The sequence below is a fragment of the Bubalus kerabau genome, chromosome 19 (assembly GCF_029407905.1).
Source record: "Bubalus kerabau isolate K-KA32 ecotype Philippines breed swamp buffalo chromosome 19, PCC_UOA_SB_1v2, whole genome shotgun sequence".
Lineage (NCBI taxonomy): Eukaryota > Metazoa > Chordata > Mammalia > Artiodactyla > Bovidae > Bubalus > Bubalus kerabau.
The window spans coordinates 67,288,390-67,305,840 of NC_073642.1; the positions used below are offsets into that span (position 1 = coordinate 67,288,390).

A 17,451-nucleotide genomic window follows, 5' to 3' on the forward strand; every position below is an offset into this window, starting at 1 on the left:
ATATTAGGCACCGCTGATTTTAATTCACAGATTTTTTTTTTTTTTGGAGGCGATTTTAAGATCCTAGAAATAATAATTTTGCTAACGTTTTATTAAGGTTTACAGAGACTGGGGGACAGTCACAGTCTTTATCTTGACCAGGAGTAGCAAGGCCACACTTCTTCCCATAAGAAGCGGGCAGCACGTGGAGACCAGCCTGGGAGGTTTGAAAGGGCTCCTGGCCAGTGGATGGTACCAGAGTGGCCAGAACTGTGCCCTGCAGAGGCTCTGAAGCCACACTGCCTACACGTGATGCCAGCCCTGTCACTCCTGAGCTTTCTCACCTTAACCTCTGTGTGCATCTGCTTCTTTGTGTAACTCGGTTCCTGGGCTTAGAAGAGTTAAAATAATGCCTGGCACATAGTAAGTACTCAGGGATGGTGAGCTATTAAAGAGATAAAAGTGAAGATGTCCTTGCTGTTCAGTCGCTCAGTGGAATAGCAACTTTGTGAGCCCGCGGACTGCAGCACACCAGGCTCCGCTGTCCTTCACTATCTCCCAGAGTTTGCTCAAATTCATGTCTATTGAGTCGATGATGCTAACTATCTCATCCTCTGCCGCCCCCTTCTCCTTCTGCCTTCAATCTTTCCCAGAATTAGAGTCTTTTCCAATGAGTCAGCTCTTTGCCTCAGATGGCCAAAGTATTGGAGCTTCAACTTCAGCAGCAGTCCTTGCAATGAATATTCAGGGTTGATTTCCTTTAGGATGGACTGGTTTGATCTCCTTGCTGTCCAAAGGACTCTGAAGAGTCTTCTCCAGCACCACAGTTCGAAAGCATCAATTCTTTGGCACTCAGCCTTCCTTATGGTACAACTCTCACATCCATACATGACTACTGGGAAAACATAGCTTTGACTATATGCACTTTTGTTGGCAAAGTGATATCTCTGCTTTTTAATATGCTGTCTAGTTTTGTCATCTGATTTCATGGCTGCAATCACCATCCACAGTGATTTTAGAGCCCAGGAAGAGGAAATCTGCCACTGCTTTCACCTTTTCCCCTTCTATTTGCCATGAAGTAATGGGGCTGGATGCCATGACCTTAGTATTTTTAGCATTTAGTTTTAAGCCAGCTCTTTAACTCTGCAGCCATGAAACCAGAAGGCGACTGCTTCTTGGCAGGAAAGCTATGACAAACCTAGACAGTGTGCTGAAAAGCAGATATGTTACTCTGCCAACAACGGTCTTTACAGTCAAGGCTGTGGTCTTCCCAGTGATCACGTACGGTTGTGAACACCGGACTGTAAAGAAGGCAGAACGCCAAAGAGTTGATGCCTTTGAACTGTGGTGCTGGATGAGACTTCTGAGAGTCTCTTGGACAGCACAGAGATCAAACCAGTCAATCTTAAGGGAGATCAACCCTGAATACGCGTTGGAAGGACTGATGCTGAAGCTGAAGCTCCAGTGTTTTGGTCACCTAATGCAAACAGCTGACTCATTGGAAAAGTCCCTGATGCTGGGAAAGTTTGAGGGCAGAAGGAGAAGAGGGCGTCAGAGGATGAGATAGATGGCTGGATGGCATCACTGATGCAACGGACATGAACTTGGGCAAACTTCGGGAGATGGTGAGGGACAGGGAGGCCTGGCGTGCTGCAGTCCATTGAGTCGCAAACAGTCAGGAAAACTGGGTGACTGAACAACTACGACTAGCTTTCCTTCCGAGGAGCAAACATCTTTTCATTTCATGGCTGCAGTCACGGTCCATCGTGATTTTAGAGCCCAAGAAGATAAAATCTGTTACTCCTCCCACTTTTTCACCTTCTATATGCCATGAAGTGATGGGACTGTATGCCATGATGTTAGTTTTTTCAACGTTGAGTTTTAAGCCAGCCTTTCACTCTCTTCTTTCACCCTCATCAAGAAGCTCTTTAGTTCCTCTTTGCTTTCTGCCATTAGGGTGGTACCATCTGCATATCTGAGGTTGTTGATATTTCTCCTGGCAATCTAGATACCAGCTTATGATTTATTCAGCCTGGCATTTCGTATGGTGTACTCTGCATAGAAGTTAAATAAGCAAGTAAACAATATACAGCCTTGTCATACTCCTTTCCCAACTTTGAACCAGTCCATTGTTCCTTGTCTTGTTCTAACTGTTGCTTCTTGACCTGCCTACAGGTTTCTCAGGAGACAGGTGAGATGTTCTGTTATTCCCATCTCTTTTAAGAATTTTCCACAGTTTGTTGTGATCCATACAGTCAAAGGATTTAGTGTAGTCAATGAAGCAGAAGTACATGTTTCTCTGGAATTCTCTTGCTTTCTCTATGATCCAACGAATGTTGGCAGTTTGATCTCTGGTTCCTCTGCCTTTTCTAAACCCAGCTTGTATATCTGGAAGTTTTCGGTTCATGTACTGCTGAGGTCTAGCTTGAAGAGTTTTGAGCATTACTTTGCTAGCATGTGAGATGAGTGCATTTGTGCGATAGTTAGAACATTCTTTGGCATTGCCCTTCTTTGGGACTAAAATGAAAATTGACCTTTTCCAGTCCTGTGGCCACTGCTGAGTTTTCCAAATTTGCTGGTGTACTGAACGCGGCACTTTAACAGCATCATCTCTTAGAATTTGAAATAGCTCAGCTGAATTCCATCACCTGTACTAGCTTTGTTCGTAGTGATGCTTCCTAAGGACCACTTGACTTCACACTCCAGGATGTGAAGTGAAGACAGTGTGGAGAACCAGCAAAATGAAATACAATAGTAAACTAAATTTTCAAAATTGTTTAAGGAAATTCTTCAGGCCCCAAGCAAAAATAAATGAGATTAGACCTCCAGCAAAAGAAATAGAATAAAATCTGAAATGCTCTACACAGTTGAGGCGAGGAAGCTGGACGGGGTTTCAGCTGAGCTGCAGGCAGAGACCTGGGTCTGGAAGACCCCCAACCTGCCAGCAGAGACAGAGCGGCCGCCAGACCTGACCACAGCCACAGGCGAGGGCTTCCCTTCTGGGCTTCTGGCTGCCAGCCTGAGACCAGAGTCGCCACTTCTCGGGTCACACGCCCACTTACAGCCAGCCTGAGACCAGAGTCGCCGCTTCTCGGGTCACACGCCCACTTACAGCCAGCCTGAGACCAGAGTCGCCGCTTCTCGGGTCACATGCCCACTTACAGCCAGCCTGAGACCAGAGTCGCCGCTTCTCGGGCCACACGCCCACTTACAGCCAGTTCTGTCATTGCTGTAAGCAAGCTGTTCTATTATTTTGGAAAGTTATATTTCAAGGATTTTATCTCAAGGGTTTGAAGATAGTTCTTTTTCAAAATGCTATTTAAACTGAGTAAATTGATTTAAATATACTATTTCAACATTAAATGTCTGGCTGGGGCGATTCATGTTGACTGGTGGTCAGCCATGTGCAGGTTTCGCGTCTAGGTTCAAGCCCTTGGTTTTGTGTGTGTGCCTCCCTGTGGTGCCCACGTAGCACTTACTGTTTCTAGAGACCTGTTGTAGTTTCATCTCCCCGCTCGGGAAACTGCTGCCGGCACCCCAGTGTCTGAGACCAGCGGTCTCACACAATCTCGTCGAGCCTGAAAGAACCTTAGTTTTTAGATACAGAAACCGCGGCCCAGAAACGTCGCGTGACTGGCCACCGCAGGGCACAGCGGTGTCTCCTGCCGACCTGGTCTGCCTCTGCGTTCCAGGTCATCTTGTCTCCTCACCCGGGTAGCTTCAGGCAGCAGGCTTACTCCCCAGAAAACCAGCTCTACCATCATCCCTTATAAACCTTTCAAGTTTCAAGGATATTTTCCCATCCAAATCCAGTTACACCACAAATTGATACTCCAAAACGTCCATGAACTCATCAGAGAGATGGGCTCCTCTGTGACCCAGCAGGCACACGGGTCATAATTGGATTTGGGGTCCATCCAGCCCCTCTCGGCCAGCAGTTACGTAGCTGCCCTCGCGCCGCGCCGTTCCAGGGACCGGGGCAGCCGAGCGCAGCCACGGTGCCTCGCTCGCCAGAGCACCCACGTAATTGTGTTATGCACAACCAGACGCCGACAGCCTGAGAGTCGGCCTTTGTTAGGTGCCGGGCTCGCTGCTGCGTGCAGGGCATTGGCGGCCTGCTCGGAAATGTCTGGAGAGGATGAAAAACGTTGCTTCCGTAGCAGACATTTTCTGAGGATAGGAGCATAAACAGGATGGAGTAATAGACGCTAACAAGCCACTGCATCTGATTAACGGGAGACAGAAGCAAGCACCCTGTATTGAGGGCATGGTCGGTTTCAGACATCACTGCATCACGTCACATCTGTTCACAGCCCCCCGCTCCCCCCTGCTTAGTTACCCCCCATTTCCCAGTTGAGGAAACCGAGGCCCACAGGGGTCCAGCCTTCTGCCCAAGGTCAGTAAGTTAGTAACAGGCGGTGCTGAAATTCCACCCCACGTGTCCTCCCTTTCCACCTTGGTTCTCAGCGCGCCTCGTCCTCCCCGTGAGGCTGTGCCCATCCTGTCCCCAGACACTGAGATCACAGCTGCCTGCTCGAGTCGGGCTCCTCCTGTGGCCCTTGGCACCGCCTGCAGCTCTGCCCCTCGCCATGCCCACGGGCAGGGCGGGCTCCTCTTCCCAGGTCCAGGAGCAGCTCGTGTGGGAGCCAAGCGGAGCCCCCTTCAGACCAGCAGGCTCTCCGTGTCACCAGACCCTGCACGTCAGGCAAATGGGGGCCAAGTAGAAGCATCGTCTCGGTTTGCCCTGCAGGTTGGGGTCAGCTAGGAAGTAAAGGAGCAGCTGAGTGTCTTTCAGCACACACCCAAACACAGTGTTTCCTGTTTCAACTAATAACAAAAACGCGATTGAGTTGGCATGTTTTTCTCCAAGGGCAAATGAACCTTTTGGCCAGCCCCTTGGATGGTGCATCTTATGTATTAGGGTTTAGTCTGCGATGACCACCCTGCGCAGGGGTGTCGGCACCCTTGGCTTTGTCCTTGTCCCGCCGCTGGTTTTTGTGGCACATTGGTCAGATGCCTTTTATTTGCTGAGGGCACAGCAGCTATGCCCCCTCTTTACCTCCATGGTCCTCCCCAGTTGAGGCCAAGTTCAGTGTGGGATGTCGGGAAGCCCCTGGGGAAGGCTTCAGCTCTGTGTCCCTGGAGGGGCGTGGGCACCCCCCGACCTTCAGAATGGGTGTGCTGAGCCTTGGAGATGGGGGGCTGTCCTCCGTCTTTACTGCTGGCGTCCTTACCAGGACCAGCCTCTGGGCAGGGAGTAGTTGACAGACTATGAGCTGAAGACCAGAACCCGGCATAGGCAAATATTAGCGCTGATTAGTTAATACTAGACCACGAGGGACGGGGCGGTGGGCACAGGAGATGAGGAGGCTGGCAGGTCCCGTGAGGGCTCAGAGGGGTCCAGCACCATCTCCATCAGCTTCCCCCCGCCGGGGGAGGGTGACCCACAGCGTGCACGGGCTCCCCGATGTCCTGCTCCCCCAATGTCCTGGCGCCTGTACCACTTCCGGGCCCCACCTCCTGGGCACACAGCCCCTCGGGGTTTACCGGACCGTGTCCTTCACTGGTCCTTTGTGGCGCAGCCTTGGGCCAGATATGCGTGAAGCTCTAAAAGAGCTTGTGTCCAGAAAGAATCACTCATCTATCTGAGACACAGAGAACGGGGGTAGAGAATGTGAATAAAAACTGAAAAACCCCTATTATTTTTTCAGTATATCCTTCTCACAACTCCACACGGTTCTGTCCACTGGTAAAGATATGAGAAGTTCTGCGGCCTTTGTTTGGCCATCTCTTACTTGTCAAATGTAATAAAAGCAGTCACTTTTCCTGAAGTGATAACCTGTCCTTGTGCCTTAGATAAGCGCTGCTGTGTTGCTGGCGCTGCTGGTTGCCAGGCGCAGTGGTATTGTATAATATTTCATCAGAAACGCCAGCCTCAGTGAGGGAGGAAGCAACGTGACCAGAGACGTTGGGTGTTTACTAATTTGTACTCATGGTGAGTGTCTTATTTGTTCCCGGATGAGGCATTCTAGAACTAAGTCCTTAAGCAGGAAAGAAAGCCTTTGTCAACAAATTTGGGGCTGAATCTCTTTATTCCTAGGAGTTTGACTTAATCTTTCACTGTCAAAAGAGCGGAGGCTATAATTCAGCCAAATCTGTTGACTTCCTCTTATGCATCGCCTGCGCCGGGAGGTGCAGACACATTCCTAAACGTCCCTGTGTGTCCGCTCGAGGTTTTCCAGGCTTAGAATCCTGTCGTGACTTCGCCGTGTTCTTTACGGCAGGGCCTAGGCTGGAAATCAGTTTGTTTCTCCATGTGACGTCCTCTCCTGAGTTCACTTGCCTATGAAGAGCTTTTCTGAGGAAACCAGTCTCTGCTGGCCATTGTCTCACCTCAGTCTGACCCTCCTTCAGCCTCTGCCCGCCCTGCCCGCCTCCCTGGCGAAGCTGCCAGTTCCCAGGGTGCAGAGCACGGGGATGAACTAGACCTTGGCTTCAGATGATGCTTTCTGAAATGAGAATAACTGCCTTATAAGCTTACACTGTAGTCTCATGAGAAAGGGATGGTGGGCTGGGGGTCAGCGGTGGAAGGTCAGTGAGGAAGGGGAATGGGACCTGCTTTGTGTGTAAATACAGACAAGACTGAAGAACTGCAGGAAAACCAGAGGGAAAAAGGGTCTCCAAGGCTGGATGGAGGCGTGCCCAGGTTGGCAAGGAAACCAGTCAGATGTCGGATTTACACGAGGTGCGCTTGTCCTGAGCCACCTTCCAGCCCGGACTCAGCCCCGGGGGGCAGGTCTTTTCCTGTGGGAGGGAGGAGGTAAGCTTCACGCACATGTGTGGCTCAGCTGATAAACTACAGGATTGGAGTTTGCGAAGGGAGTGTTCATAATGGATTTCGAGCCGTAGTTATCACCAGCGAAACATGTTTAAAGTGAAAGCGGTGGTGTAGAAGCTGCTGGCATCCTTGCATCACCAGATTTACATCCAGATTATAGAGCGGGCGGTGTTTCCACTTTGCGGCACGCGGAACGCCACCCAGGACCGGAGGAGGGCGGCTCTGCACAGCGAGGCAGGATGCAGGGCTGGGCGTCCGCGGCTGGTTCTCTCTGAGCAGCAGGAGGACGGTGCCCGGTGCTCTGGCCCCTTCACATCGGCAGCGGGCTGCTAGCTCCCTGTGTAGGCGGTATAGACAGCGTGAAGCGGGCAGCCTGTGGGCTGTATTTGCATGAAATATCTGACCCCGTGGCTCAGTGTGTGTGGTGAAGTCCCATCAGATCTAAGACGCTGTTGATTGTAAGTCCAGCCTTGTTTTAAGGACCACCAAGAAAAAAAGAGAACATGGAAAGAGAAGCTTGGTCTATTTGGTGTTGAAGTGGAACATGTAGACATTAGAATAGATGAACTTTGACCCTTGCCCTGTGACACGGAGAAAGACTTACAAGGTTGGTGATGGTTTTTAACTTCATCAGCCAAGTGAGGAACTGCTGGAGAGGGAGGGTTCACTCAACTTTAAAATCACGTAGGCACCATGGATTCTTGTAGAATTGGTCTCATCGCATCGTCTACAGAGAAGTGAGAGTTTCATTCAGTGTATTTATCAGGCTTTCAAGTTGCAGAAGTTTGGATTTGTGGAGTAAGAGATAATTATTACCAAAAATGACCCCTGCCAGGCCAACACCCTAAGGAACCATGCTCGGAGTGACGATTGCCTCCTGAGAAGACTGAGAAGTCGGTTCATAGATTGTTGCTTTCTCCCTCCTAGTAGATCCCCGCTGCTCCTGGCATCTTCATTTCAGTGCCCCCGTGTCACTTCTGAAGAGATCTTACTTCCAGGCTGTGTTTATGTCGATCATCCACTTAAAAACCCTCTCTGATTCAAATCTGTCTACTCGCAGTACTTCTCAGATTTTTCTGTCAAAATGCAAACCTCTGAGAGTTTAGAGTGCTGAAATGCCTCACACGAGCATCTTCTTTGAAGAACTTTGTCATAAGTTTTATATGGACTTTGCATTCTGCTCTGATACCTGTGTCATTATTTTAATATAAATGTGATTTAAATTATGATGCTGCTCAGTTAAATTACCCATATTTGTTTCCTTCCGATCAACTATTTCAAATTCAGCAGATGATTTGAGGTTCTGCTGTGTGCTTGGCCAGTCCTAGATACTAAGGATTAAGTGGTGAGCAAGACAGAGTTTCTCCTCTGTGAAAATGTATGGCTAAAGATCCACTGTGATTAATTTAGGTTTATAAAGTGTAATCTATTGCCTTCGGGTAAGGTTCTCTTTTTGAGCTCGGATTTGAGAGGTGGGCAGGTGGCACTAGAGGTACAGAACCCACCTGCCAAGGCAGGAGATGTAAGAGACTCGGGTTCGATCCCAGGGTCCAGAAGATCCCCTGGAGGAGGGCATGGCAGCCCACTCTAGGATCCTTGCCTGGAGAATCCCATGGACAGAGGAGCCTGGTGGGCTACAGTCCATGGGGTGGCAAAGAGTCAGACACGACCAAACAACTTGCACAGCACAGCACCTGTGGATCTTCTTCCCAGCTGAGCGGGGCCCGGCCCCTCCACAGCGAACCTTTGCCTCCTTGAGCTGCCGTGGCTCCTGCCCTCCCTCCAAGGCCAAGTTCAAGTGCGCCTCAGGAAACCCTTCCCTGCACCACACTCCCCACCCCCAGGCCCCGTCCTGCCTCACGCATCATTGCAGTTCTCACTTATTTTAGTTGTGGCTTTCTTTTAGATCAAGTAGCATGCTTTAATTTATCTCTCTCTTGTCATGCCTGGTACAGTGCCTACCGTGTGTAACTGGATACGTCCTTAAGTCAGCTCCTTGTGATACAGGCTCCACGTGTTCAAGGCCGGGGCCTGCTCTGCTCTGCTTTATACCAGGTGCATTAGATCTGATGAGCAAATCGTGCCACCGTTTTTACATTATGCATCTGAAGTCATAATTACTGATCCTTTCTTTGAGAGGAACAGGGAGACACTTTATATAGTTAGAAAAAATTAGAGGTCACTAAGATTGCTTCTTGATTGGGAATTTTTTTCAAAATTTATTAAAAAAAAAAAAAAGGCACATATCCAGAGCTTAAATTCTTCAACGGAAATGCCTGGAGGGACCTTAGGAAATGTGCTGGGATCGTCTGTGTGTGTCCGTCAAGGTTAGTTTGGAGATCGTCAGTGTTCGTTCCTCTAAAGCTGTTGTGTAGGAGACGCCCATATATGCTGTGTGTGGAGTGTGTGCCTGGCGGCTCTGGGGGCCCCAGGCACTCAGCTTTGGGAGGAGGGTCGGAGGCTCATGGCTCGCCGTGTGCTCCTGAGTGTTCTTGCGGGCGTTTTTTGCCACGTGCGTGTATTCTGCAACCTTTGCGGTTTGTAATGTAACTCACAGACTCGTGCACAACAAGCGCAAAGTGTGAAGGGTCGTTGCAAAGCAAGTCTTCCTGTAACCGGCACCCCCACAGTCACCCCCACAACCCCCCGGAGGTCACACACAGGTCTCAGGAGCACCTGTGTCTAGCCTCCGTGTGAATGGAATCACAGAGTAAGTCCTTTTCATCTTGCCTCTCTCCCTCAGTCGGATTTTGCAGGGTACGTCCGTGTTGTGTGTGGCTGTATTTCATTCATCGCCACAGCTTCAGAATATTATATAATGCCCACTGCTGGTGGACACTGGGTTGTTTCTGGTTCAAGCTGTTAGTGCTGCTGTGGACATTCTTTGACACGTGTTGTGGTGCACGTGTGTCTGAACTCCATTAGGTTTATATAAACATACATATGTGTGTGTATATATACACACACACATGCACACACACATGTGCGTGCGCATGCACACACACGTATTTAAAACATACATGATTCCCAGCAGTGCATCCCAGCTCGCAAATGAATTTGTCCACCTCTGTCCTTGGTGACGCTGGGCCCTGCAGCCCTGCCCAGCCCAGCACGGCTGCTCCCAGCACTGGGTGTCCTCAGACTGTCTGCCAGTCTGCGGCGTGTCTCATGGTACCTCACTGTGGTTTTCATTTGCATTGCTCTAGCCACTAGTGAGTGGCGATCAGTTAGCCTTTGGGGCATACGGAGAAGGCAATGGCACCCCACTCCAGTACTCTTGCCTGGAAAATCCCATGGATGGAGCAGCCTGGTGGGCTGCAAACACGACTGAGCGACTTCCCTTTCACTTTTCACTTTCATGCATTGGAGAAGGAAATGGCAACCCACTCCAGTGTTCTTGCCTGGAGAACCCCAGGGACGGGGGAGCCTGGTGGGCTGCCGTCTGTGGGGTCACACAGAGTCGGACACGACTGAAGCAACTTAGCAGCAGCATGAAGTGCCCGGTTAAAACTTTTGCCTCGTTTTCTATTGGTACTCTGCGTATTTCTTACTGACTTATTGGAAATGCTTACATATTCCAGACGTTAATTCATTGGCTTTATGTATTCAAATAGTCCTCCTACTCTGTGGCATGTCTTTTCATTCTTTGTGGTGTCTTGATGAAGAAAAAGGTTTGAGTTTTATATAGTTCATTACATCAGTCCTTTAATGATTGCAGTCCTTAGGTCTTAAGAAGTCCTTCTCTACTTCTTTCTCTACATGGGATATTCTTTTGTATTATTTTCTAAAAGCATTAGAGTTTTATCTTTCAGACTAAAGTCCTAGTCCTCCAGGAACTTATTTGTTATTTTTGCGTAGAATATGATCCGATGTCTTCTTTCTCTATCCTTCCTTCCTCTCCCAGAGCTGTATTTTTAAAGACTGATCTTTCTTTGCTGTTCTGTAATGCAGTCCTGTTGTAAATCAAGTATCCACGTCTCCACAAGCCTGTCCTGGGCCCTGCTCTTGGTGGCCGGTTTCATTCATGAAACTTCCCTGTGAGTCTGGGTTTCTAGAACAGCAAGTCCCCCCGCCCGCCCTGTTGTTCTTCTCCAAGGGTCTTGGTGAGTGTTGACCCTTTGCTTTTCCATGTACCTTTTAGAATTCACTTATCAGTTCACAGAAGTCACTGTTGGATTGGATTGAGATGGCACTGAACCCATCAATGGGGCTTCCCAGGCGGCTCAGTGGTAAAGAATCCACCTGCCAATGCAGGAGACACAGGAGAGATGGATTCGACCCCTGGGTCGGGCAGATGCCCTGGAGGAGGAAATGGCAACCCACTCCAGAATTCTTGCCTGGAAAATCCTATGGACAGAGGGGCCTGGCAGGTGGGATCGCAAAGACTTGGACGGAATTAAGCACGCATGCATAAACCTATAGAACAATTCCTTCTTCTGCTAAATGTCATCTGTAGAGTCCTATCGCCAGTGTCTATCTGGTTGGGGAGCTAGGGAGAGCTTCCCTCGGAGGTGATGGAGAGACCAAGGTGACGCCCTCACCGATGCCTTGCAGCGTCGCTCAGGTGAGAAAAAGAACAGTGTCGGTACTCGTAGATAAAAGGGTGGTACCCACAGAAATCCACAAGGACTCACAGAGACGTCATTAGAGTTAATAGGAGCTGGGACCACCTGGAGGGGTGGGATGGGGTGGGAGATGGGAGGGAGGTTCAAGAGGGAGAGGACACGTCTATACCTGTGGCTGACTGACGTTGATGTGTGGCAGAAGCCAGCACAATATTATAAACCAATTATCCTCCAATTAAAAATTAATTAATTAAAAAATACAGGAAGTTTGTTTTCATACGCACAAAAGGGTAGCTGGTTACAAAAGTCATATTCCAAATCTTTTTTTTTTCTTCTAAACCACATCAGCAGTTAGAAAATTCTTGAATCTTTTTAAAGATACAGTTTACAGTAGCATCAGAACATAACAGATACCTAAGAATAAACCTTGAAAAATGATGTGTAATGTATTTTTAGGAGAAGAGTATAAAATTTTTATTGAAAGACATTTAAGGAAAGGAGTAATTGGAGAAATATTTCTTGTTTGTGGATTGAAAGAGTCAATATTGCAAAGACTTCTGTTCTCGCCAAATTGATCTGGGAATTTGAAGGCCATGCATGGTCAAGATGTAAAGCTGGGCAGGGTGAAGGAGCGTCGTCTGACAGGTAATAAGGCCGATTGTGAGGCTCTGCTGTGTTGCGATGGGGGAGGTGACGGTGCAACAGAAGGGCTCTCATGTCTGCAGACACTTGGTTCCGGACAGAAGACGCAGGAGGCAGTGGGGAAAACAGTCACTTCAAAAACCGGCATGTGAATTCTCTCTTTCAAAATCAAAGCAGTATCGCTGAACTCTTCTTGGTAGGGGGTACTTGCCAAGAGTAAGTGGAGTTTAATGCCTATTAATGACGAATCCCAGATTTACTCCAAGTTGGTAGTAATTGGATTCAGCTGTATTCCCACTCACTTTGTACTCAGAATAAGTGTATTGGAAAGACAGGCTGAAGGACTGGCTCTCTCCTTCTGGAGAGTTTGTACGTGTTTCCATTTTGTGTGGACTGCCTCTTGTCTGCAGGCTCAGAATGGGCACATGCTCATAGACTCTCATCCCCACACTGTCAGGAAGGTGGGCGCTGGGGGCCGGGAGGGATGCACGGGGGTCTATCAAAGCTAGCCTGCTGCATCTGCTTAGCACGGAGTACATGAGTGACTGCGAAATGGTTCCCACCCTCACGGCCGTGCCTCTGGGAGCATCTTGTCAAAGTGACGTCTCTGGGCTGGCGGTTCGTGCAGCTCTGGCTTTGGTCCTCATCGGGGTTGTGTTTATTTGGGAAAAGCCACCATCTCCGTGCTAAAAAGGCCTGCCTCTCTATGACTGTCCTGCCAAAGCTGGTCCTTTTGGCCTCTTGGAATGTTTCTCGTCACCACCGAGATGAGTCATATGGAAGTGGGCCTCCCTGTTTTGTTTTGTTTCCTTTGATAATATTTCTACCCAGAGACAGGGTTCACTTGCCGCCCCTTCCAGTACAGTGACAGTTCAGTGATGCAGCTTTTTTGTGTCCCGTCTTACAATTTGACGGTTACAACGTGTTGTCATGTCCATCCGTCCCTGCGGTAATTGAGATGCACAGATGCTGTAAACACCTGTGGATTGTGTTGTGTTGGATTCACTTGGGAAGGCCTGGAGAGGCTCCTCACTGCCTGGCCAGCGGTCCCCAGGCTCTCGATCACTCCTGCCTGGCAGCAGAGCAGTCTTAAACACACACCTCCAGCGTGTGTCAGCTCCTGTCAAATATTAGTACCTCTTACTTTTCTATTCTTCGTAAAAGAAAACACATGTAGAAGTTCTGTCATCACCCTGGGTAGGCCCCAGGGCTCACCCGCATCTTGGGGGTCAGCGGTCAGAGGAGGGTGTCCACTCCTTATTAGCTTGCCCTGGGGCCACTGGTGAGAATGCTGCCCTCCCTCACCCAAGGGCCAGGGACACTCACGAAGCCACCCCTGTCTGGCGGCGACCCTCATTAAGCGCCCCTATGCATCAGTTGTTAATTACAGGCTTCCCTTTAGGAAATATGTTTTTCGAAGAGCAATGCGTTCTTCAGATGCTGTGGGTTAAACATTAGTCTTTTCTCTGCTCCTTGCCTCCTGCAGGTTTTGCGTGGGTATCATCAGGTTTGCTCCTGGTATCATCAAGGATTTACCTTGAAATAATCAGGAAGCATCCCAAGTTCACGTTAGCAAATCAGTGAAAACAACTGAGGGAGGGGTGAAGAAATTAATATAAATGCAAGGCACCTGTGATGTTATTTGTAGAGAGAAATGTTACCACTCTTAACTTAAAAAAATAATAATGAAAGGAAATGTTACTCAACATGAAGAACGCTCTCCAGCCAGCGCTGTAAATGCCCCTTCCATGTTCCTCTTGCTCTTAGATCAGAGATCTCACTCCGCACACTGTCGGGCTTCCGGGTGGTACCCTGGGGCCCGTCCAGACCCCTGTCACGGGGGCTCCCGGCCAAGCCCGTGGGCTACAGCAATTTGTCTCATATTGTGCTTTTTAGTTGGTGCTCTCTTTGGGGCTCAAGGTTGCTCTTTAATATGTCTGAAAACAAGAATGTCAGTGTTAACTTGTCTATAAACAGTTTAAAGTAAACCACTGTCACTCATGGGCAGAATTCAAAATCCATTCTTTATTTTGCTTCATAGAAGTAATTGTAAAAATTGGGTCAAATCCGGGGTCGTGGTTCATTACTTCGAGAGTCAGTACCAGTCTTGAATACCAAACGCTGAAGCGTGATACACCGACAGCGTCAGCCCCGGGTAGCTTTTACCGTTTGATCCACATGACATGGTAATCAGAACAGTCCGGTCAAGTACGGGCTGTATCTGTCATACCTTTTTTCCTCTTTCAAGGTTAGCAATGCTTTATGGCTGATTCATGTTGATGTTTGACAGAAGACAACAAAATTCTGTAAAGCAATTATCCTTCAACTAAAAAATAAATAGATTTTTTAAAAAAAAGATTAGCAATGCTAACAATAGTTTTTAGAGAGTTTATTTTTCAATTACAAAAATAACTCATTCTGTAGAGACCCAGCGTACACAAGGGTAAAAAGCATATTCTCCCACCAGCACCTCCACTCATTTTTATCCCCCAGTGGTACAGTCTATTAACACAGCAGAAAGTACTGAAGATTTTTAAAATATGATGACCAACAAGAACCTAAATTAACCTGCATTCAGAAAACACAGAAGGGACTTACCTGGTGATCCAGTGGTTAAGAATTTGCCTTGCAGTGCAGAGGACACGAGTTCAATCCCTGGTCAGGGCTCAGGGAACTAAGATCCCATATGCCATGGAGCCGCTGAGCCCGTGTGCCACAGCTACTGAGCCCAGGCACCACAGCTAGAGAGCCCGTGCACCACAGCAAAAGATCCCGCCTGCCACGAAAAGACCCGATGCAGCCAAATAAATCAGTGAACATAAGGAAATATCTGATGGGGCTGTGGGTGCAATATTTTTCACTCGATTTGATTGGTCTAATATAGTTTTTTTAAAAAACAATAAAGTTGTAAATGTAGCCGAAGGAGGTTTTAAAACACGAGGTCATGAGATTTTGCTCACAAACTTCAAACTGTAAACAAAAATATTTAATACAGTAAAGATTGAAGGCAGGAGGAGAAGGGGACGACAGAGGATGAGATGGTTGGATGGCATCACTGACTCAGTGGACATGAGTCTGAGTGAACTCCAGGAGTTGGTGATGGACAGGGAGGCCTGGCGTGCTGCGGTTCATGGGGTCACAAAGAGTCGGACACGACTGAGCGACTGAACTGAACACCTTAGCCATCTGGAACCCTGGAAGAATTGACAGTTTCAGCAAATTGAGATTTTCTTGGTTTTTTTAGAAGGATATTTATAGGTAGAAATTTTATGAAGAAAAAAGATTTTACTCTGCTCTTCCTTCTTATTGCAATAGGATTGTTTCAGAGTTCTGGTGACAGCTGAGTCATCACGTAGTTTTTAGGGGTAAATACGGGCTTCTCGGTTCTCTACAGTGTGAGAAAGCCAAGGTTTCCACGTACACGAGCTGTGACTACAAAATGTGCTCATTCAAGGTGTTTCTGGCAAAGTGGAGGGTGAGTGCAGGTATGGAATTGAGTGAGGACTGAAGTCAAGCTCGGAGGTCATTAAGAAAATGAAGCTTTTCATTGAAGAGGGCTGGATGTTTGATTGTAAAGAGACCCAGACATTGTAGTGACTATTAGTCATCTAAGTGATTCAACAGCCACCTAGACTCAGGATGTCTGTGGTCATAGTTCTGTCCCTCAGTCCTGAGTACCCTTCAGGCTGCACGCCCTCACTCCTTGGACCAGCTGTGCAGTGTGGGGACTCGGGGAGCTTCCCAGGAAGTGGGAGGCTGTGCTGAGTGCCTGCTAGTTGCAGGGTTCCACACTGGGCACTGAGGGTACCGAGAACCAGGGGACATTCACCTGGCACCTGCTCTCAGCAAGCAGTCCGATGCGGAAGAAATGCCCAGCGAGGGAGCTGACCGTTCAAGGCAGGAGGAGCTAAATGACGACCGGGAGTGCGTCCTGTCTGACCAGGAAGTGAGCAGGCCAAGCGAGAACTCCAAACAGGAGGGGCAGCTGGTGGAGGAAAGGGAGGTGAGGAGGGTTGGGGGAGCTGATGCGAAGAGAGGCGGGTGGAAGCAGGGAAGCCAGGGCCACCTGGGCACCCACTTGCGGTGCTGGCTCCTATGGGGCGGGGGTCTCAACAGCTTTGGTCTCAGGACCCTCTCACGCCCCTCAGAACTATGTAGAGAGCTTCTGTTTATGCAGGCTTAACTACTGATATTGACCACATTAAAAATTAAACCAGAGAGGGTGGTATCATTTTCTATTTTGAAAGTCTTTTTAATGTCTAACTTACTAGGCGAGAGCTGGATTCTGCGGCCTGCCTCTGCATCCAGCCTGTTGCCATGTGTTTGGGTTAAAACAATGCTTCCGGGAAGGCACATGATTGGGAAGGGAGGAGCGTTTCAGTAGGCTTTTCAGATTGTTAAGGACATTTTCTTTGATACCACAGCAAAAAGTAAGCAGTGAGAGGTTTCTTGAAGGAATCGGCAGTGTGGAATCTGAAACCACGGTAATAGGCTCCTGTACACCTTATCAAATTAAGGCCTGGTGGGCTGTTTCACCCTCCGAATGGCTATTTTACCCTTAACTGATAGTGTAACACCAGTGTGATCTTGTGGAAACTCTTGGTTCACTGTGTCAGGCAGATCTTGGACACATTTCAGTCAATGGGTCAATAGACCCTGTTTGTTAATATCACCACCGATTTCCTCTTCACCCCAGAAAGCTGTCACACTCGCACGGGCAGATCGGGGCTTTCCAACACCTCCCAGAACGTCGCACAGCGCTCCATCACTTCCCAGTCCTGCACCGAATCCGTGCCTGCATCTCGTTTCTGTTGTGTCATTGTAAAGATTCCGTGAGAAAAGTATGTGTGATGCGTATAAAGCTCTCGGTGCGGCCCCGGCCCAGGCGAGCACTCCCTCAGTAACACCGCTGCTGTTTGCGCTGTTTCTGTGTTGCTGTTGTCGTAGGTGACACGTGTTGACCGTCACCCACGCTGACGGAGGATACGGGGCACCAGGGTGGGTGGAGACCCCCACTGTGTGCATGGAACAGCGCGTTTGGGCAGCTCCACAGCGATGGCCCTTGCTGCTTGCCAGCTGGCCAAGGGACAGCCACCACGCCCTCCCCCGTAAATCTAGAGCAACAGCGGGCCCGGGGGGCACCCCTCCTGTGACCCCTCACCTGCCTTGCGCAGTGGGCCCGCGGTGCCCCTCACCCCACACCGGAGCTGCAGTTTGCCTCCTGTTCCACTGCCCAGCATCCTGCCAGCATCTGATATGGCTTCAGGGTCACGTTTGTTGAATGCAAGCACTTAATTAGAATCTTATTTTGAACAGTACTCTGGACATGGCTTCAGAGAGTTAAGAAACATAGAAACTTTGTCATATGAAGCATATGATATGAGCAGCGACTAGCTTATTTTTTCCTTTCATTGTCTTTAAGGAATG

At 48.8% G+C, this 17,451-nt stretch overlaps 1 protein-coding gene across 15 annotated transcripts in view; it reads left to right on the forward strand.

Annotated features, from left to right (window-relative positions):
- The window catches only part of PPP2R5C (protein phosphatase 2 regulatory subunit B'gamma), a 140,693-nt gene that overhangs the window by 65,665 nt on the left and 57,577 nt on the right, over window positions 1-17,451 (forward strand). Inside the window, exon 1 of one of the 15 annotated variants that reach the window (XM_055556598.1) lies at window positions 16,728-16,865. The exons of the other annotated variants lie outside the window; for them this stretch is intronic. The gene's annotated coding sequence lies outside the window, so the exon portion shown is untranslated. Of the gene's footprint in view, window positions 1-16,727; window positions 16,866-17,451 lie in introns of those variants that run through there. 15 annotated transcript variants of the gene reach the window in all.